This window comes from Panthera pardus, unplaced genomic scaffold, assembly GCF_024362965.1.
Source record: "Panthera pardus isolate Hobbes unplaced genomic scaffold, ASM2436296v1 HiC_scaffold_7, whole genome shotgun sequence".
NCBI lineage: Eukaryota > Metazoa > Chordata > Mammalia > Carnivora > Felidae > Panthera > Panthera pardus.
The window spans coordinates 52832206-52848350 of record NW_026527002.1 but is presented as its reverse complement, the minus strand read 5'-3'; the positions used below and the strand labels follow the sequence as shown (position 1 = coordinate 52848350).

General features: G+C 38.1%; 1 long non-coding RNA gene across 1 annotated transcript in view; it reads left to right on the top strand.

The window, feature by feature from the left end:
- LOC109277930 (uncharacterized) overlaps nt 1-16145 on the top strand; it is a 141017-nt gene that overhangs the window by 78367 nt on the left and 46505 nt on the right. Inside the window, exon 3 of the long non-coding RNA XR_008419926.1 lies at nt 14757-14835. This is a non-coding gene — a long non-coding RNA (uncharacterized LOC109277930). The remainder of the gene's footprint in view (nt 1-14756; nt 14836-16145) is intronic.

The window sequence follows — 16145 nt, the reverse complement described above, 5'->3', positions numbered from 1 at the left end:
AAGTCTAGTTTTGTCTGATATAAGTATGGCTACTCCAGCTCTCTTTTGACTTCCAGTAGCATGATAAATAGTTCTCCATCCCCTCACTTTCAATCTGAAAGTGTCCTCATGTCTAAAATGAGTCTCTTGTAGACAGCAAATAGATGGGTCTTGTTTTTTTATCCATTCTGATACCCTGTGTCTTTTGGTTGGCGCATTTAGTCCATTTACATTTAGTGTTATTATAGAAAGATATGAGTTTAGAGTCATTGTGATGTCTGTAGGTTTCATGCTTGTAACGATGTCTCTGGTACTTTGTCTCACAGGATCCCCCTTAGGATATCTTGTAGGGCTGGTTTAGTGGTGATGAATTCTTTCAGTTTTTGTTTGTTTGGGAAGACCTTTATCTCTCCTTCTATTCTAAATGACAGATTTGCTGGATAAAGGATTCTCGCTGCGTATTTTTTTCTGTTCATCACATTGAAGATTTCCTGCCATTCCTTTCTGGCCTGCCAAGTTTCAGTAGAAAGATCCGTCACAAGTCTTATCGCTCTCCTTTTATATGTTAGAGTATGTTTATCCCTTGCTGCTTTCAGAATTTTCTCTTTATCCTTGTATTTTGCCAGTTTCACTATGATATGTCGTGCAGAAGATCGATTCAGGTTACGTCTGAAGGGAGTTCTCTGTGCCTCTTGGATTTCAATGCCTTTTTCCTTCCCCAGTTCAGGGAAGTTCTCAGCTATTATTTCTTCAACTACACCTTCAGCACCTTTCCCTCTCTCTTCCTCCTCTGGAATACCAATTATGCGTAGATTATTTCTCTTTAGTGCATCACTTAGTTCTCTAATTTTCCCCTCATACTCCTTTTTTAATCTCTCTTTTTCTCAGCTTCCTCTTTTTCCATAATTTTATCTTCTAGTTCACCTATTATCTCCTCTGCCTCTTCAGTCCGAGCTGTGGTTGTGTCCATTTTATTTTGCAGCTCCTTTATAGCATTTTTTAGCTCCTCCTGGCTGTTCCTTAGTCCCTTGATCTCTGTAGCAAGAGATTCTCTGCTGTCCTCTGTACTGTTTTCAAGCCCAGCGATTAATTTTATGACTATTATTCTAAATTCACTTTCTGTTATATTGTTTAAATCCTTTTTGATCGGTTCATTAGCTGTTGTTATTTCCTGGAGATTCTTTCGAGGGGAATTCTTCCATTTCGTCATTTTGGATAGTCCCTGGAGTGGTGCAGAACTGCAGGGCACTTCCCCTGTGCTGTCTTGAATAACTTGCGTTGGTGGGCGCGGCCGCAGTCAGACCTGATGTCTGCCCCCAGCCCACAACTGGGGCCACAGTCAGACTGGTGTGTACCTTCTCTTCGCCTCTCCTAAGAGCGGGATTCACTGTGGGGTGGTGTGGCCCATCTGGGCTACTTGCACACTGCCAGGCTTGTAGTGCTGGGGATTTGGCGTATTAGCTGGGGTGGATTGGCAAGGTGCACAAGGGCGGGAGGGGGAGGCTCAGCTCACTTTTCCTTTGGTGATCCCCTTCGGGAGGGGCGCTGGGGCACTGGGAGGGAGTCAGACCTGCCACCGGAGGGATGGATCCGCAGAAGCACAGCGTTGGGTGTTTGCGTGGTGCAAGCAAGTTCCCTGGCAGGAACTGGTTCCCTTTGGGATTTTGGCTGGGGGATGGGCGAGGGAGATGGCGCTGGCGAGCACCTTTGTTCCCTCCAAGCTGAGCTCTGACGTCCGGGGCTCAACAACTCTCCCTCCCGTTGTCCTCCAGCCCTCCCGCTCTCCGAGCAGAGCTGTTAGCTTATAACCTCCCAGATGTTAAGTCCCGCTTGCTGTCAGAACACACTCCGTCCGGCCCCTCCGCTTTTGCCAGCCAGACTTGGGGGCTCTGCTTGGCGGGCGGGCCGCCCCTCCGCCCCGGCTCCCTCCTGTCAGTCCATGTAGCGCGCACCGCACTTCCACCCTTCCTACCCTCTTCCGTGGGCCTCTCATCTATGCTTGGCTCTGGAGAATCCGTTCTGGTGGTTTTCTGGGTTATTTAGGCAGGTGTGGGTGGAATCTAAGTGATCAGCAGGATGCAGTGAGCCCAGCGTCCTCCTACTCTGCCATCTTCCCACTGACCCCCATCAAGTCAGTATCTGTCCTTAGAAAAAAACTTAAATTGATCAAGCATAGATAACAATAATAATACCATATAATAAGAATAACAACAACATAAATAGAGATTTACATGTGTTATATGCTGCCTTCAGTGTTTTATGTGTATTAATTAAATCAGTCCTTATAACAATCCTATAAGATAGATATTACTGGCATCCCCAATTTAGCAATATGGAAACTGTGACAGTCCCAACCGAGGTCCCACAGCCTATAACTGGAATACTTAGGAATCACAACCAGGGAACCTGGCTCTATAGCTTCAGCTTCTTAACCACTCTATTACATTAAAATAAATATTTGTTGCATGAATAAACAGGCAGATTAAAGAATGAAAGGATGGTTAAATTAAGTAGTTTTTAGATATAGTTCATTTTGAGAAACATTGAAAGAGCACAAACTGGGGAAAGTCAGAGGGAGAGAGAGGAGAGAGAGTCTCAAGCAGGCTCCATCCTCGGCGCTGGCCCGATGCAGGGCTCAATCCCATGACCCTGGATCATGACCAGAATTGAGATGAAGAGTTGGATGCTTAACTGACTGAGCCACCCAGGCGCCCCAGATATAGTTCTTGATATGTATTTGGTTTCTTGATATGTATTTTGTTGAACTAAAAACACTTGTGGGGGCGCCTGGGTGGCGCAGTCGGTTAAGCGTCCGACTTCAGCCAGGTCACGATCTCGCGGTCCGTGAGTTCGAGCCCCGCGTCAGGCTCTGGGCTGATGGCTCGGAGCCTGGAGCCTGTTTCCGATTCTGTGTCTCCCTCTCTCTCTGCCCCTCCCCCGTTCATGCTCTGTCTCTCTCTGTCCCAAAAATAAATAAAAAACGTTGAAAAAAAAAAAAATTTAAAAACACTTGTGTGTGTGAGTTTTAGTAATGTCTAGAGATCCAGAAAAGCACAAAGAAAAACCCTCTATACCTTTGTGAGTGAATGTGTTAGTATACGTGGCAGGGGTGGGGAAGGGAGGGATTGTTTAATTTGGAAGGCTTGCACACTAGAGTTTTTGAGGTAATTTGAATTTGATGAAATTAACAATATCTTTCAAGACTCTTCTAGTAAATTGGGACTAAAATTGGGTCTATGAATCATATGACAACTTAGAAGAAAAAATGGGTCTAACAGTTTAAGAACCTCCAGAGAGTAAACAGATAATGTGGATTGAAAACAAATTCTTTTATTTTGGTAACTGATAATTTTGGAAATAAAATTCAGTAGCTCCCACCTTCTTATCCTTCTTAGATCTGGCCAAAGAGAGGAAGAGATAGCTAATATATATGCCTAAAAAGTATTAAGAGAAGGATTATCTACCACTTTCTTATATCATATACAAAAGTAAACTCAAAATGGATGAAAGACCTAAACATAAGACAGGAAGCCATCAAAATCCTTGAGGAGAAAGCAAGCAAAAACCTCTTTGATCTTGGGCGCAGCAACTTCTTACTCAACACGTCTCTGGAGGCAAGGGAAACAAAAGCAAAAATGAACTACCGGGACCTCATCAAAATAAAAAAAATTCTGCACAGCAAAGGAAACAATCAACAAAACTAAAAGACAACTGACAGAATGGGAGAAGATAGTTGCAAATGACATATCAGATAAAGGGTTAGTATCCAAAATCTGTAAAGAACTTATCAAACTCAACACCCAAAAAACATAATCCAGTGAAGAAATGGGCAAAAGACATGAATAGACACTTCTCCAAAGAAGATATCCAGATGGCCAACCGACACATGAAAAAATGCTCAACATCACTCATCATCAGGGAAATACAAATCAAAACTACACTGAGATACCACCTCACACCTGTCAGAATGGCTAACATTAACAACTCAGGCAACAACAGATGTTGGCGAGGATGTGGAGAAAGAGGATCTCTTTTGTATTGTTGGTGGGAATGCAAGCTGGTGCAGCCACTCTGGAAAACAGTATGGAGGTTCCTCAAAAAACTAAAATTAGAACTACTCTATGACCCAGCAGTTGCACTACTAGGCACTTATCCGTGGGATACAGGTGTGCTGTTTCAAAGGGACACATGCACCACCATTTTTATAGCAGCACTATCAACAATAGCCAAAGATGGAAAGAGCCCAAATGTCCATCGATGGATGAATGGATAAAGAAGATGTGGTGTATATATATAATGGAGTATTACTCAGCAATCAAAAAGAATGAAATCTTGCCATTTGCAACTATGTGGATGGAACTGGAGGGTATTATGCTAAGTGAAATTAGTCACAGAAAGACAAAAATCATATGAGTTCACTCAAATGAGGACTTTAAGAGACAAAACAGATGAACATAAGGAAAGGGAAACAAAAATAATATAAAAACAGGGAGGGGGACAAAACAGAAGAGACTCATAAATATGGAGAACAAACTGAGGGTTGCTGGAGGGGTTGTGGGAGGGGGGATGGGCTAAATGGGTAAGGGGCACTAAGGAATCTACTCCTGAAATCATTGTTGCACAATATGCTAATTTGGATGTAAATTTTAAAAAATAAAAAATAAAATTTTTAAAAAAGAGAAGGATTATCTGTGATTCTGCTGAATTTGCACCTTGTTAGAAGATTCTGTGTCGCTATAGAGCTGCTCTACCAGAGTTCACAAAAGCACTTGCAGAAGGAATCTAATAGTACACAACACTAGACTCACAAAGTTCTTTGACCCCTGTAAGGCAGAACCACCATTGTTACAGGTATGTTTGTAACCAGTAGAAAGTGATGGATTTGAAATTTTGAAAAGCTGAGAAAGCAACCAGACTCTTTTACTTCTAATTATTTCTCTCTGACTTGGACAGTTTCTTAACCTCTTTACACCTCTATTTCCTCATTTTTAGAGTAAGATAATAGTCATACCTACCTCACTATATGGTTCTTCTTATTAAAGGAGATAATTAGTTAAAGCTTTAAGAAAGATGATTTATTAAGCAAAATGTTTAATGAATTCCTGTTGTTGCTGCTTTGTTATGTGAGACAGAACAGTAAACAGGCAATTGCAACTGAGTGCATTGTGCATTGATAGTTCAGCACACAAAGCCACAGGAGGGACATGTAACCTAACCTTAGAGATCAGGATGGGCTTCCTGGAGGAAGTGATTCCTAAGCCAAGGCCTGAACGATGAATAAAACACCTATAGCATTCAACTATCTATACCACTCTACAATTGCATGCTCAACTTTATGTGTAACAGCATTTTTCCATAAGGTTCCAAGAAATGTTTTTCATGGAATTCGTCTTTGTGAACCCATTCTTTATCCATAACATGACACACACAACTCTGTCCCAAATGAAACTCACTTCCACCTCGACCCAGTATTCTTGGGAGGTTTTAAATATAAGATAGATGCTTTTAGCATGGAATTATAAATTCACAAAGTGATTAAAATACAAAAATAAAATGTAAACTATCAAGTCAGTAATTTCACGTTGAAACTGAAATTTCCCAATCTCATCAAATGACTAAAGGTATTTTGGATCAGTTTTTAAATTTTTGCCTGCGCCTCGGTTGTAGTCATTAATCTCCAGGCTTTTCAGTGCCCACAGACAATGCTGTTATACAGAGCGTGTCCTCAACTACATGCTCAAGTTATTTTAGAATCTGCCCATTATCACCTAATGAGGGCAAAAGAAACAAACTATATTCCCATGTCTTTGACATATACCATCTTAATTTTATTTTTTCTCCCTTCTTTTTCATTTTATTGTTATATATACTTTCTTGCTAGTATTGTTTAATGTGTATTAATCTTACCTTCAATTTTGCCTGCTTTTTCACCTTGCTCAAATGGATTGTAAGCTGGTTGAGGACAGGAACCATGATGGGCTGTTGCATCCAACCCCACAGACTGGGTGTGCCCTGCTTAAGTCCAGTGGGCACCATCCTCAGTACACAGTATGAACGCCGACTGGGGCTGAGCAATGCAGCATCCCTGGGGCTCCATGCAAAAGTTCTTTTGAATTTTCTTAGCGTATCTAAGAAAGTCAGTCTAATCAATATCAATTGTTTAATTGATTTTTGATTGTTTGAAGGCACAAGCTCATGCTTTACGTTTTTATAATCAACAAGCATTTAAAATATTTCATGAGCTTTTCATCCCTAGTATTTGAATATTTCTTTTCGAATAATCTATAATCCATTTTAAATCATCAGAATAAATGTTAGACCAGTATTAAAACATTTGAACAAATGTATTTGTTGAGGACCTAGGTCTCTATGTCAACATAAAATTTTATTTTGAATTAATAAATGTATTTTTATCTGTCCCAGTAATAAATCCATTATATTAAATAAGACTTAGATATTAAGAGCACACATTTACCAGATTTTTATTTTTCCTTCTAACACCTCAAAAAATATTCTCTGGTTATTTTAAAACAGTGACTAAGGCAAAACCCCTCTTTGAATATATATTTCATTTTAAAATAAACAATCTAACCAGTGTGTTTTGAACTAGCACCAAAATGGATAAATCTGGAAATAACAGCTACATGATAAAATGTACTACTGCTTGGTGGTTTCTTTCTTTTGGCTGATTTCATGATTTACTCTATTTTCTCCAAAATTGACTAAAGGGAAGTTTTTCTAAGAGGAAGTAGAACGCAACAATCACATAAAATTCAGAACTTAAAACGTAAACGGCCTCAGATAGAGCTCACAGATTCACATTATAAAGGATGCTTGCTATAAATTATTTTGTAAAAAACAAATGCTATAAGGACTTTACATTTGGAATCAATTGAAATGCACAAGTGCTTTTAGGTTGACTTTTGAACCCTTCTGATTTGTGGCACAGATAAGAGTAAACGATGGACTAATTAATTCGTGCACAGTTTCTTGGCAAGTTAACGAATATGGTAAAGTAAATAGTTGGCTATTATTGCAGGCCACATTAAGTGCATTAAGCACTTTAAACTCTTTGTTCAAATCTGAGGGCCTGTCACTGGTACTTGAGGAATGTTTCCAGCTTCTTAGTCTTCCTTAACACTGGGGTTTCAAGACAGGGCCTTATTGATTGTCCGTGTTGCAATAAACTTTGGCTCTTTTTTTATGTCCCCTCACCTCAACTCTTTGCAGGGCTGTAGGCTTGCCTTAATTGCTGCTTCCTACAAGTGAATTTTAAGTTTCTAATTCCGATCAAGAGATCAGCTCACTCTTCCTAGAGCTGCTCCTCGCCTGACTGAGTATGCATGTGCGTGCACACACATGTAATTTTGCTTGTGTGTTTGTGTTTGTCATTACAGATTATAGGGAAAAGAGTAGAACTAAGATGAATCATCTGCTTCCTATATATACTTCCTGTAAGGTACTCCCTTGCTTTATTTTCTTTTAAATTCACGATTTATAAATAGAAAGTCTACTTGCCCAATTAAAGCATATATAAGGAATATACATAAGGAAACAAATGAGACAGAGAGGTCAACATTGGTTAGTCAAGGTGACACAAACAGGGCCTGAGCTTATGCGCAGGATGCCATACCCATTTTCCTGGGAATGTCTTCCAGTTTTCAACTTGCAGCAGAATCTCTGCAGGCACTTGTTTAAAATGTACATTTATGGTTCCCACCCCTCCCTGCTTCGTGGAAACCTGGGGATAGGTCCCAGAAACACTGTTCTAGTGTATCCAGAAAGTTCAAGAAATGTTCTTTCTTTAAATGATCAAGAAATACCGGACTAAAGGATCTGAAAACCCAAATGACTTTTCCACTTGAAGTATAGTTTTATGGAAAGTGTCAGGCACCTGAAAATAAGGGTTTATGGTGACAAATGTCTTTTCAGGACTGATTATGGTTTTATGCAAAGTTGATGCCAATAAATCTTTTCTACAAAGCCCAAGTCTCAGTCCCGGCTGGCAGTAAATCATTTTCCCTGGCACCACAATTCCAAAAGGAAAGCCAGTGAGGACAATATTATGAATGTTGCTTTCCTGGCACTAGCAATCTAAAGATTAGTTGCATTGGCATAACTTTTCTCTCATGACCTGTTTTTAAATTAAGAATAGAAAAATACAATCATTTATCTATGTAGAAAATTATAAAGACTGGAAATGAGGAAATAAACCAGAGTCTAAAATATCCAAAGGGAAATCAGTATTCTATGCATTAAATGAGCAGGCTTTTAAAAAAATTATTAATACAGTAAATGTATACCACATTAACATTCAATGAGACACCAAAAGAAAAGAATGTTAAATTACAAAAAGGACCTTATTAACCTACTACTTAGGACTGATTGAGGTTATTATGAACCTTTAAAGCTTTTTTTCTTCTAAAAGAGATTCTTAATTTTCCTCACTGTTTCACCTTAAGTATGGTTTTAAATAAGGCCTACTATTTTTTTTAAAGCCTATAATTGCCAGAATCTCAATCTATGTTACGTTTCTTGAATAAATTCACCATTAAGGAAAAAAGTGTTTCTGCACTGCCATTTAGTTAAAAAAAAAAAAAACCGAAGAAGAAGAAGAAAAGAAAAAGTGAAGTTTTAAAACAGCTGGTAGCAAAGACAGGCATCAGAATGCCAAGTAATAGCTGACCAGGAGAGCAGCTAATATCAACAAGAGATGGAGGGAGGAAGGAAGCTGTTCCATTGATTATAGAAAAGAAAGAATATGGTTCTTTAGGGAGGAGGGGAGAATGGGATTTCCAGATTGATTCAGCCCATCTAAAAAAAAATCATGAGGGCCACCTGGGTGGCTCAGTCGGTTAAGCGTCGGACCTCCGCCCTGGTCATGATTACAGTCAATGAGTTCAATCCTGCATCAGGCTCTGTGCTGACAGCTCAGAGCCTGAAGCCTGTTTCGGATTCTGTGTCTCCCTATCTCTCTGCTCTTTCCCCACTCATGCTCTCTCTCTCAAAAATAAATAACCATTAAAAAATTTTTTTAATTAAAAAATCATAAAATGTGCATAATCGTATCAGCTTTTGTGTGAGTGAAGCACATGAATCTAAGAGGTAAAGGAAGTTTTCTTGATTAATGCTGATTGAAACTAGAGAATACATAGTCTAATTTAGAGACTTGTCTAATTATCTGATTATGGATACATGAGAATTAGTTGAAAATATAATCATTTTTTCTTTACTTTTAAACAAATATCTTTCAAAATGTGTAACAGGATAATTTTACCAAACTAAACCAAAACTGGAAGCATCACAATTCCAGACTTCAAGCTGTATTACAAAGCTGTAATCATCAAGACAGTATGGTACTGGCACAAAAACAGACACTCAGATCAGTGGAACAGAATAGAGAACCCAGAAATGGACCCACAAATGTATGGCAAGCTAATCTTTGACAAAGCAGGAAAGAATATCCATTGGAAAAAAAGTCTCTTCAGCAAATGGTGTTGGGAAATCTGGACAGCGACATGCAGAAGAGTAAGTCTGGATTACTTACACCATACACAAAAATAAACTCAAAATGGATGAAAGACCTAAATAATGAAAGACAGGAAACCATCAAAATCCTAGAGGAGAAAACAGACAACAATCTCTTTGATCTGGTCTCCTGACCAGCAACTTCTTATTGGACATTTCTCTGGAGTCAAGGCAAAAGCAAAAATGAACTATTGGGACCTCAACAAGATATAAATGTTCTCTACAGTGAAGGAAACAATCAACAAAACTAAAAGGCAACTGACGGAATGGGAGGAGATATTTTCAAATGACATATCAGATATAGGGTTAGTATCCAAAATATACAAAGAACTTAACAAATTCAACACCCAAAAAACAAATAATCCAGTGAAGAAATGGGCAAAAGACATGAATAGGCACTTCTCCAAAAAAGACATTTAGATGGCTTACAGACACATGAAAAGATGCTCAACATCACTCATCATCAGGGAAATACAAATCAAAGCCACAATTAAAATACAAATCAAAACCATGATAAGATACCACCTTACACCTGTCAGAATGGCTAACATTAACAACTCAGGCAACAACAGATGTTGGCGAGGATGTGGAGAAAGAGGATCTCTTTTGCATTGTTGGTGGGAATGCAAGCTGGTGCAGTCACTCTGGAAAACAGTATGGAGGTTCCTCAAAAAACTAAAATTAGAACTACTCTATGACCCAGCAATTGCACTACTAGGCACTTATCCGTGGGATACAGGTGTGCTGTTTCAAAGGGACACATGCACCACCATTTTTATAGCAGCACTATCAACAATAGCCAAAGATGGAAAGAGCCCAAATGTCCATCGATGGATGAATGGATAAAGAAGATGTGGTGTATATATATAATGGAGTATTACTCAGCAATCAAAAAGAATGAAATCTTGCCATTTGCAACTATGTGGATGGAACTGGAGGGTATTATGCTAAGTGAAATTAGTCAGTCAGAGAAAATCATATGAGTTCACTCAAATGAGGACTTTAAGAGACAAAACAGATGAACATAAGGAAAGGGAAACAAAAATAATATAAAAACAGGGAGGGGGACAAAACAGAAGAGACTCATAAATATGGAGAACAAACTGAGGGTTGCTGGAGGGGTTGTGGCAGGGGGGATGGGCTAAATGGGTAAGGGGCATTAAGGAATCTACTGAAATCATTGCTTCACTATATACTAACTAATTTGGATGTAAATTTTAAAAAATAAAAAATAAAGTTAAATTAAAAAAAAAGAAAACCACAATGAGATATCACCTCTCACCTGTCAGAATGGCTAAAATTAGCAACTCAGGAAACAACAGATGTTGGCAAGGATGAGGAGAAAGGGGAACCCTTTTGCACTGTTGGTGGGAATGCAAACTGGTGCAGCCACTCTGGAAAAGAGTATGGAGGTTTCTCAAAAAATTAAAAATAGAACTACCCTATGACCCAGCAATTGCACTACGAGGTATTTATCCAAAAGATACAAAAATGCTGATTCAAAAGGGCACATGCACCCCAGTGTTTATTAGCAGCACCATCAACGATAGCCAAAGTATGGAAAGAGCCCAATGTCCATTGGCTGATGAATGGATAAAGATGTGGTATATATACAATGGAATATTACTCAGTGATCAAAAGGAATGAAATATTGCTATTTGCAGCAATGTGGATGGAACTAGAGTGTATTATGCTAAGTGAAATTAGAGAAAGACAAATATTATGATTTCACTTATATGTGGAATTTAAGAAACAAACAGGTGAATATAGGGGAAGAGAAGGAAAAATAAGATAAAAACAGAGAGGGGGGCAAACTATAAGAGAGTCTTAAATACAGATAACAAACTGAAGGTTGCTGGAGTGGTGTTGGGTGGGGGGATGGGCTAGAAATGGGTGATGGGCATTAGGAAAGGGACTTTTTGGGATGAGCACTGGGTGTTATATATATAAGTGATGAATCACTAAATTCTCCTGAAACCATTATTACACTATATGTTAACTAACGTGGATTTACATTAAAAAATGAATGAATGAATGAATGAATGAATAAAAATTTGAAGACTTTCAAAAAAAAGTAAAAGTAAAGTTTCAATTTGCAGAGTCAGCTTATACCGTCGTTATCACCAGGTCAAGACAGTGAGACTTTCCTTCCCCACAAGCACCAATCTGCCCTTTTGTTACTTTTTTTCACCTTCAGTGCCACTAGTGACGCTCTTTTAACAAAATTTACTCCGAAGAAGATGTTAGAGAAGTGGGACATCATGGGACCTTCCATAGGATGCTATTATGTAGGGATGATGGTCTCTGGCCATGCTGGCAGTCAAAACTCAATGCAGGGGTATGACATTCCAGGCAGGAAACCACACTTGTCAAAGGACCAGCCACTAATGATTAATCCAGATTTGCTTTTGGCACCACAAGATTCCTCTTCTAGCCTTATTTAGTGTGCAGCCCAGAGGAGCCTGATTTTTTCTGTGGAAAATCCAGTGATTGAATTTTCTTCCAGGCTAATCAGTAATTGATTAATCTCCTTTCTTTCATTTGGGCAATTGTTCATCATCACTAAGAAGTTTCCTCCTGAACTAATGTGCCCACATTAATATTTTAATATTTTGACCCAGTACCTGTTCACTAGGTTTGTCATCTTGAAAATCATATTTACAAAAACTCTGCCATTCATTAAGCTCATCTTTTAGAAAGATACACACTTTGAACTTTTAAAAAAATTTTCCTGGCCTAATACCTGATTTTCAAAAATGAAGCTATCTGGTGTATATCATTGACATATTTTTCAGCTTACTTAACAATATTGTAAACATTCATTTTTATGACTACCCATTCTGATAACAATTCAATATGATTGTCCTGATGCCATATCAATTCTTAAATTGGAACCAGGCATAATAAATCATGCTCAATATTGTTTATGATTGATTAATTTGAATATTTGCTTTCATTTAGTATGAAACTGAAAAGTATGCTTATCAAAGGTAATAAAGAAAAATTAGAAATGTTTTCAATATATGCATAAATACCAGTATTACCATTTTTCTAAAAGAAAAAACAAACACATAAAATATATTTTAATGCCTTTAATCATCACCTTTAGAGTCAAACTGGTCTCACTAGCTGTGTTAACTGTTATCCCCAGGCCCTTATAAATCTTCAATTTCTCTTATCTGAAAACAGGATAAAAGATAACAGTTATAAAGCAGTTAGCACAATACTCAACACTTAATGATAGCAATAATTGATAGTTATTCCATGTTCTTTATACTTACATTTTTATTTTTCGAAGTAAATAATCTCAAAAAAATTGTCACACTGTTGGAACTTGTGAAAAGCCAAATTATGAAGAGCAAAATCTCTGCCTTGGGCTTGGATTGAGGAATATTATACTCTGGAATCCAAGAGGTTTAATCAAAATAAGTTTGTGGGAAAATAAACTGTTTAAGATAGTAGAATCAAACTTCAAACTTAATCACGACGCCAAAGGAACTCCTCTTCTCTGCTCATCCCTACCTCATCCCTGCTCTATTCTCAGCTTTACTCACTTCAGTCATCCTTCCAGGTGCTCAGAGTAAAAACATCTGAGTTATCCTTGACTCCTCTTTTTCCTTTCACATGCCAGACCCAATTCAACTACAGATCCTGTTGGGTCTCCCTTCAAGATACATAACTATCTCCACATCCTCTGCTATTTCACCCTGGTCCAGTCTGAAACATTAAAGAATCAAATCTCACTTTGATTTGCCTCTCTGTAAATATAAATAAATATTCAAATGCCCAGTACTACTTTTTCTAGTTTTCATTTTGTATTTTGAGCATCATCTTTAAAACATTCTCTATAGGTATTTTAAAATAAAAACCTCAAAATGAAGAATACTAATTATTTTGATACAGCTTCTGCTCTTCGTAGATAATGCAATTAAAACATCACAAAATTCTTAAATAAATAATACAATAAAAAATGTAGTAATTTCAAACCTCTAAGTTATCAGTCTTTATCAGTCTTTATCAGTACAAGCTGTATTGCATCAAACTAACATTTCTTCTACCACTAACTGAGGAGTGATCCTTTACATTGTAGTATCATTTCTACATCTTTTTGTTTTTGTTTTTTTCCTTGCTTTTCTTCTGGTGGAGAAGTATTAGGACCATGAAAATGAAAAGCCAAAGAGGAGGAAGAAGACATGTGTTACTTAGCCTTTTACGCTGATCTTCACTAACCCATGTTTTCATGAGCACCAGATTCACCAAGTTTTCAAAGAGGAACAGCAAGTGTTTGATGATGAAGGAAGTTTGGATTTAATTTTCACTTTGAGACACATGGATACTATTCCCTGAAAAAACATTGCATTCTGAGGATGTTCAAGCACTCTTTCTCCAGAAGCTACCAATGGCCCCAAATGCATGGGAGGCTCTAGTGCTCTGAGAGCTGTCAAAGCAAAGATGTTAGAAACCAGCTGCCTCCTTTATTCATCCTTTGAGATCAGACTAAGGTGTTGGTGGACTTCCCTGCCACCAAATCCTTAGAGCAGCAACTTGCACACAGAATATGCTCTTATAGAAAAATGATACAAATTATATGAGACGAAAGAACATCAGTAATTAGAAAGATAACTGGTCCTACAGTTTACTGAGCACTTTCCATGTACTAAGGACTATTTCAGTAACATCTCATATGTTATTTAATTTCATCTCCAGAATATAAACAAGCAGACAATTGTGGGCCCTCCTTAGAGGAATGGCTTCAGTGAAGCAAAGTTATGAAGAACACTCGAAATCTTTAAGACGGTTCAAAATTACCTCACAGACAAATATTTTAAAAGGTTAAGGTAGGAGCTTTCGAAGCACAGTGAATTCTATAGAGGACATCACTCATTGATCTATTATTGCAGTCCTTTGAATAAGCACCGAGTCCAAGACTCTCTATAGGTATGACCTGGAGGTAGCAATAATCTTGTCAGCATCACTAAAACTGCCTCTTAACCATCCTTAAGTATTTATTGTGCATCAGAAATTTCAGATGTACTGGATTTTTTTTTCCAGAACTCCTGTGTTATTTAACACGTGCCCTCCATTTATTACATGTGTATTTTGATTTTTTTTTATCAAGAAAAATATTTTCTGGGTAATTCTTCCTCCACTGTAATGACCAAAATTTTGCTATTTTCCCTCTAGAACTGGAACAATGATTAATGTAGCAGCAGATGTTTCTAATTTCGAATGTCTTATATTCTTTCCAGAGAAAGAAAAAATTTAAACTTAAGTAACCGCTCTTTATCACTGGATCAAGTGGTGGAAGAAAAATATCACCCTTACAAAGTACCTCTTCTTCATCTTTGCTTCTTTATTCTGCAAATTTTCTAAGTTCAGTCTTAGAGATGGCATCTACCAATAGTTCACATCATGGGTATTGCCCAATCCTTCCTCCAAAGGTCAGAGTAGACTAAACCACAAAGTTGATCTTAAATAAGAAATCTAAAATGTAAGCATCATATTCTGTATTGGACATTTGCTGATTCTGGCAGCCTTTTATCACCTTCTTTCGGTTCTAGTGCCCGGCGTGTGTTTCAGGTAACTACCCATCACCCTGTTAAGGATCTCATGTGCTTTAGAGAAGTAGCTCGATGAGTGGCACATGTGGCTTAGGCCTAATCTAATTAGCATTAGGTTGGTGCATGAGCAGTTCAGAGAGACAGTAGCATGACCTAAATAGTATAACTAGAATGAAGCCTATGACTTTAAATATTTTTAATGTTTATTTATTTTTGAGAGAGAGAGAGAGAGAGAGAGAGAGAAAATGAGCAGGGGAGGGTCAGAGAGAGAGGGAGACACAGAATCCGAAGCAGGTTTCAGGTTCTGAGCTGTCATCACAGAGCCCTACACGGGGCTTGAACTCACAAACCGCGAGATCATGACCTGAGCCAAAGTCGGAGGTTTAACAGACTGAGCCATCCAGGTGTCCCAAAATGAAGCCTACGGCTTGAAATCAAAGGTTGAGGAAATAGGACACATGCAGTACATTAATGAGGAAGCATGCAGCCTGAGAGCTGCTGGCACCATTTGGAATGACCAGAAAGAATCTCCTGAGGCTGGAGCTGAGATTTTTGGGGGTTGTTTATTACATAGCATTACGCCAACAAAAACCTAAGCAATACACCATAAAAGGTAATAGATCAGGTTCCAGATAACTGAGGTATATCCTCCTGACTTACCCTTATATTAGAATATTACCAGCAAAATGTAAGATAAGGTATACCAAGACAGGATACAATTTTTTTTTTGGAGAAATCTTTTAATTTTATTTTTTTTTAATTTACATCCAAATTAGTTAGCATATAGTGCAACAATGATTTCAGGAGTAGATTCCTTAATGCCCCTTACCCATTGAGCCCATCCCCCTTCCCACCACCCCTCCAGTAACCCTCTGTTTGTTCTCCATATTTAAGAGTCTCTTATGTTTTGTCTCCCTCCCTGTTTTATATTATTTTTCTTCCCTTCCCTTATGTTCATCTGGTTTGTCTCTTTAAGTCCTCATATGAGTGAAGTCATATGATTTTTGTCTTTCTCTGACTAATTTCGCTTAGCATAATACCCTCCAGTTCCATCCACATAGTTGCAAATGGCAAGAT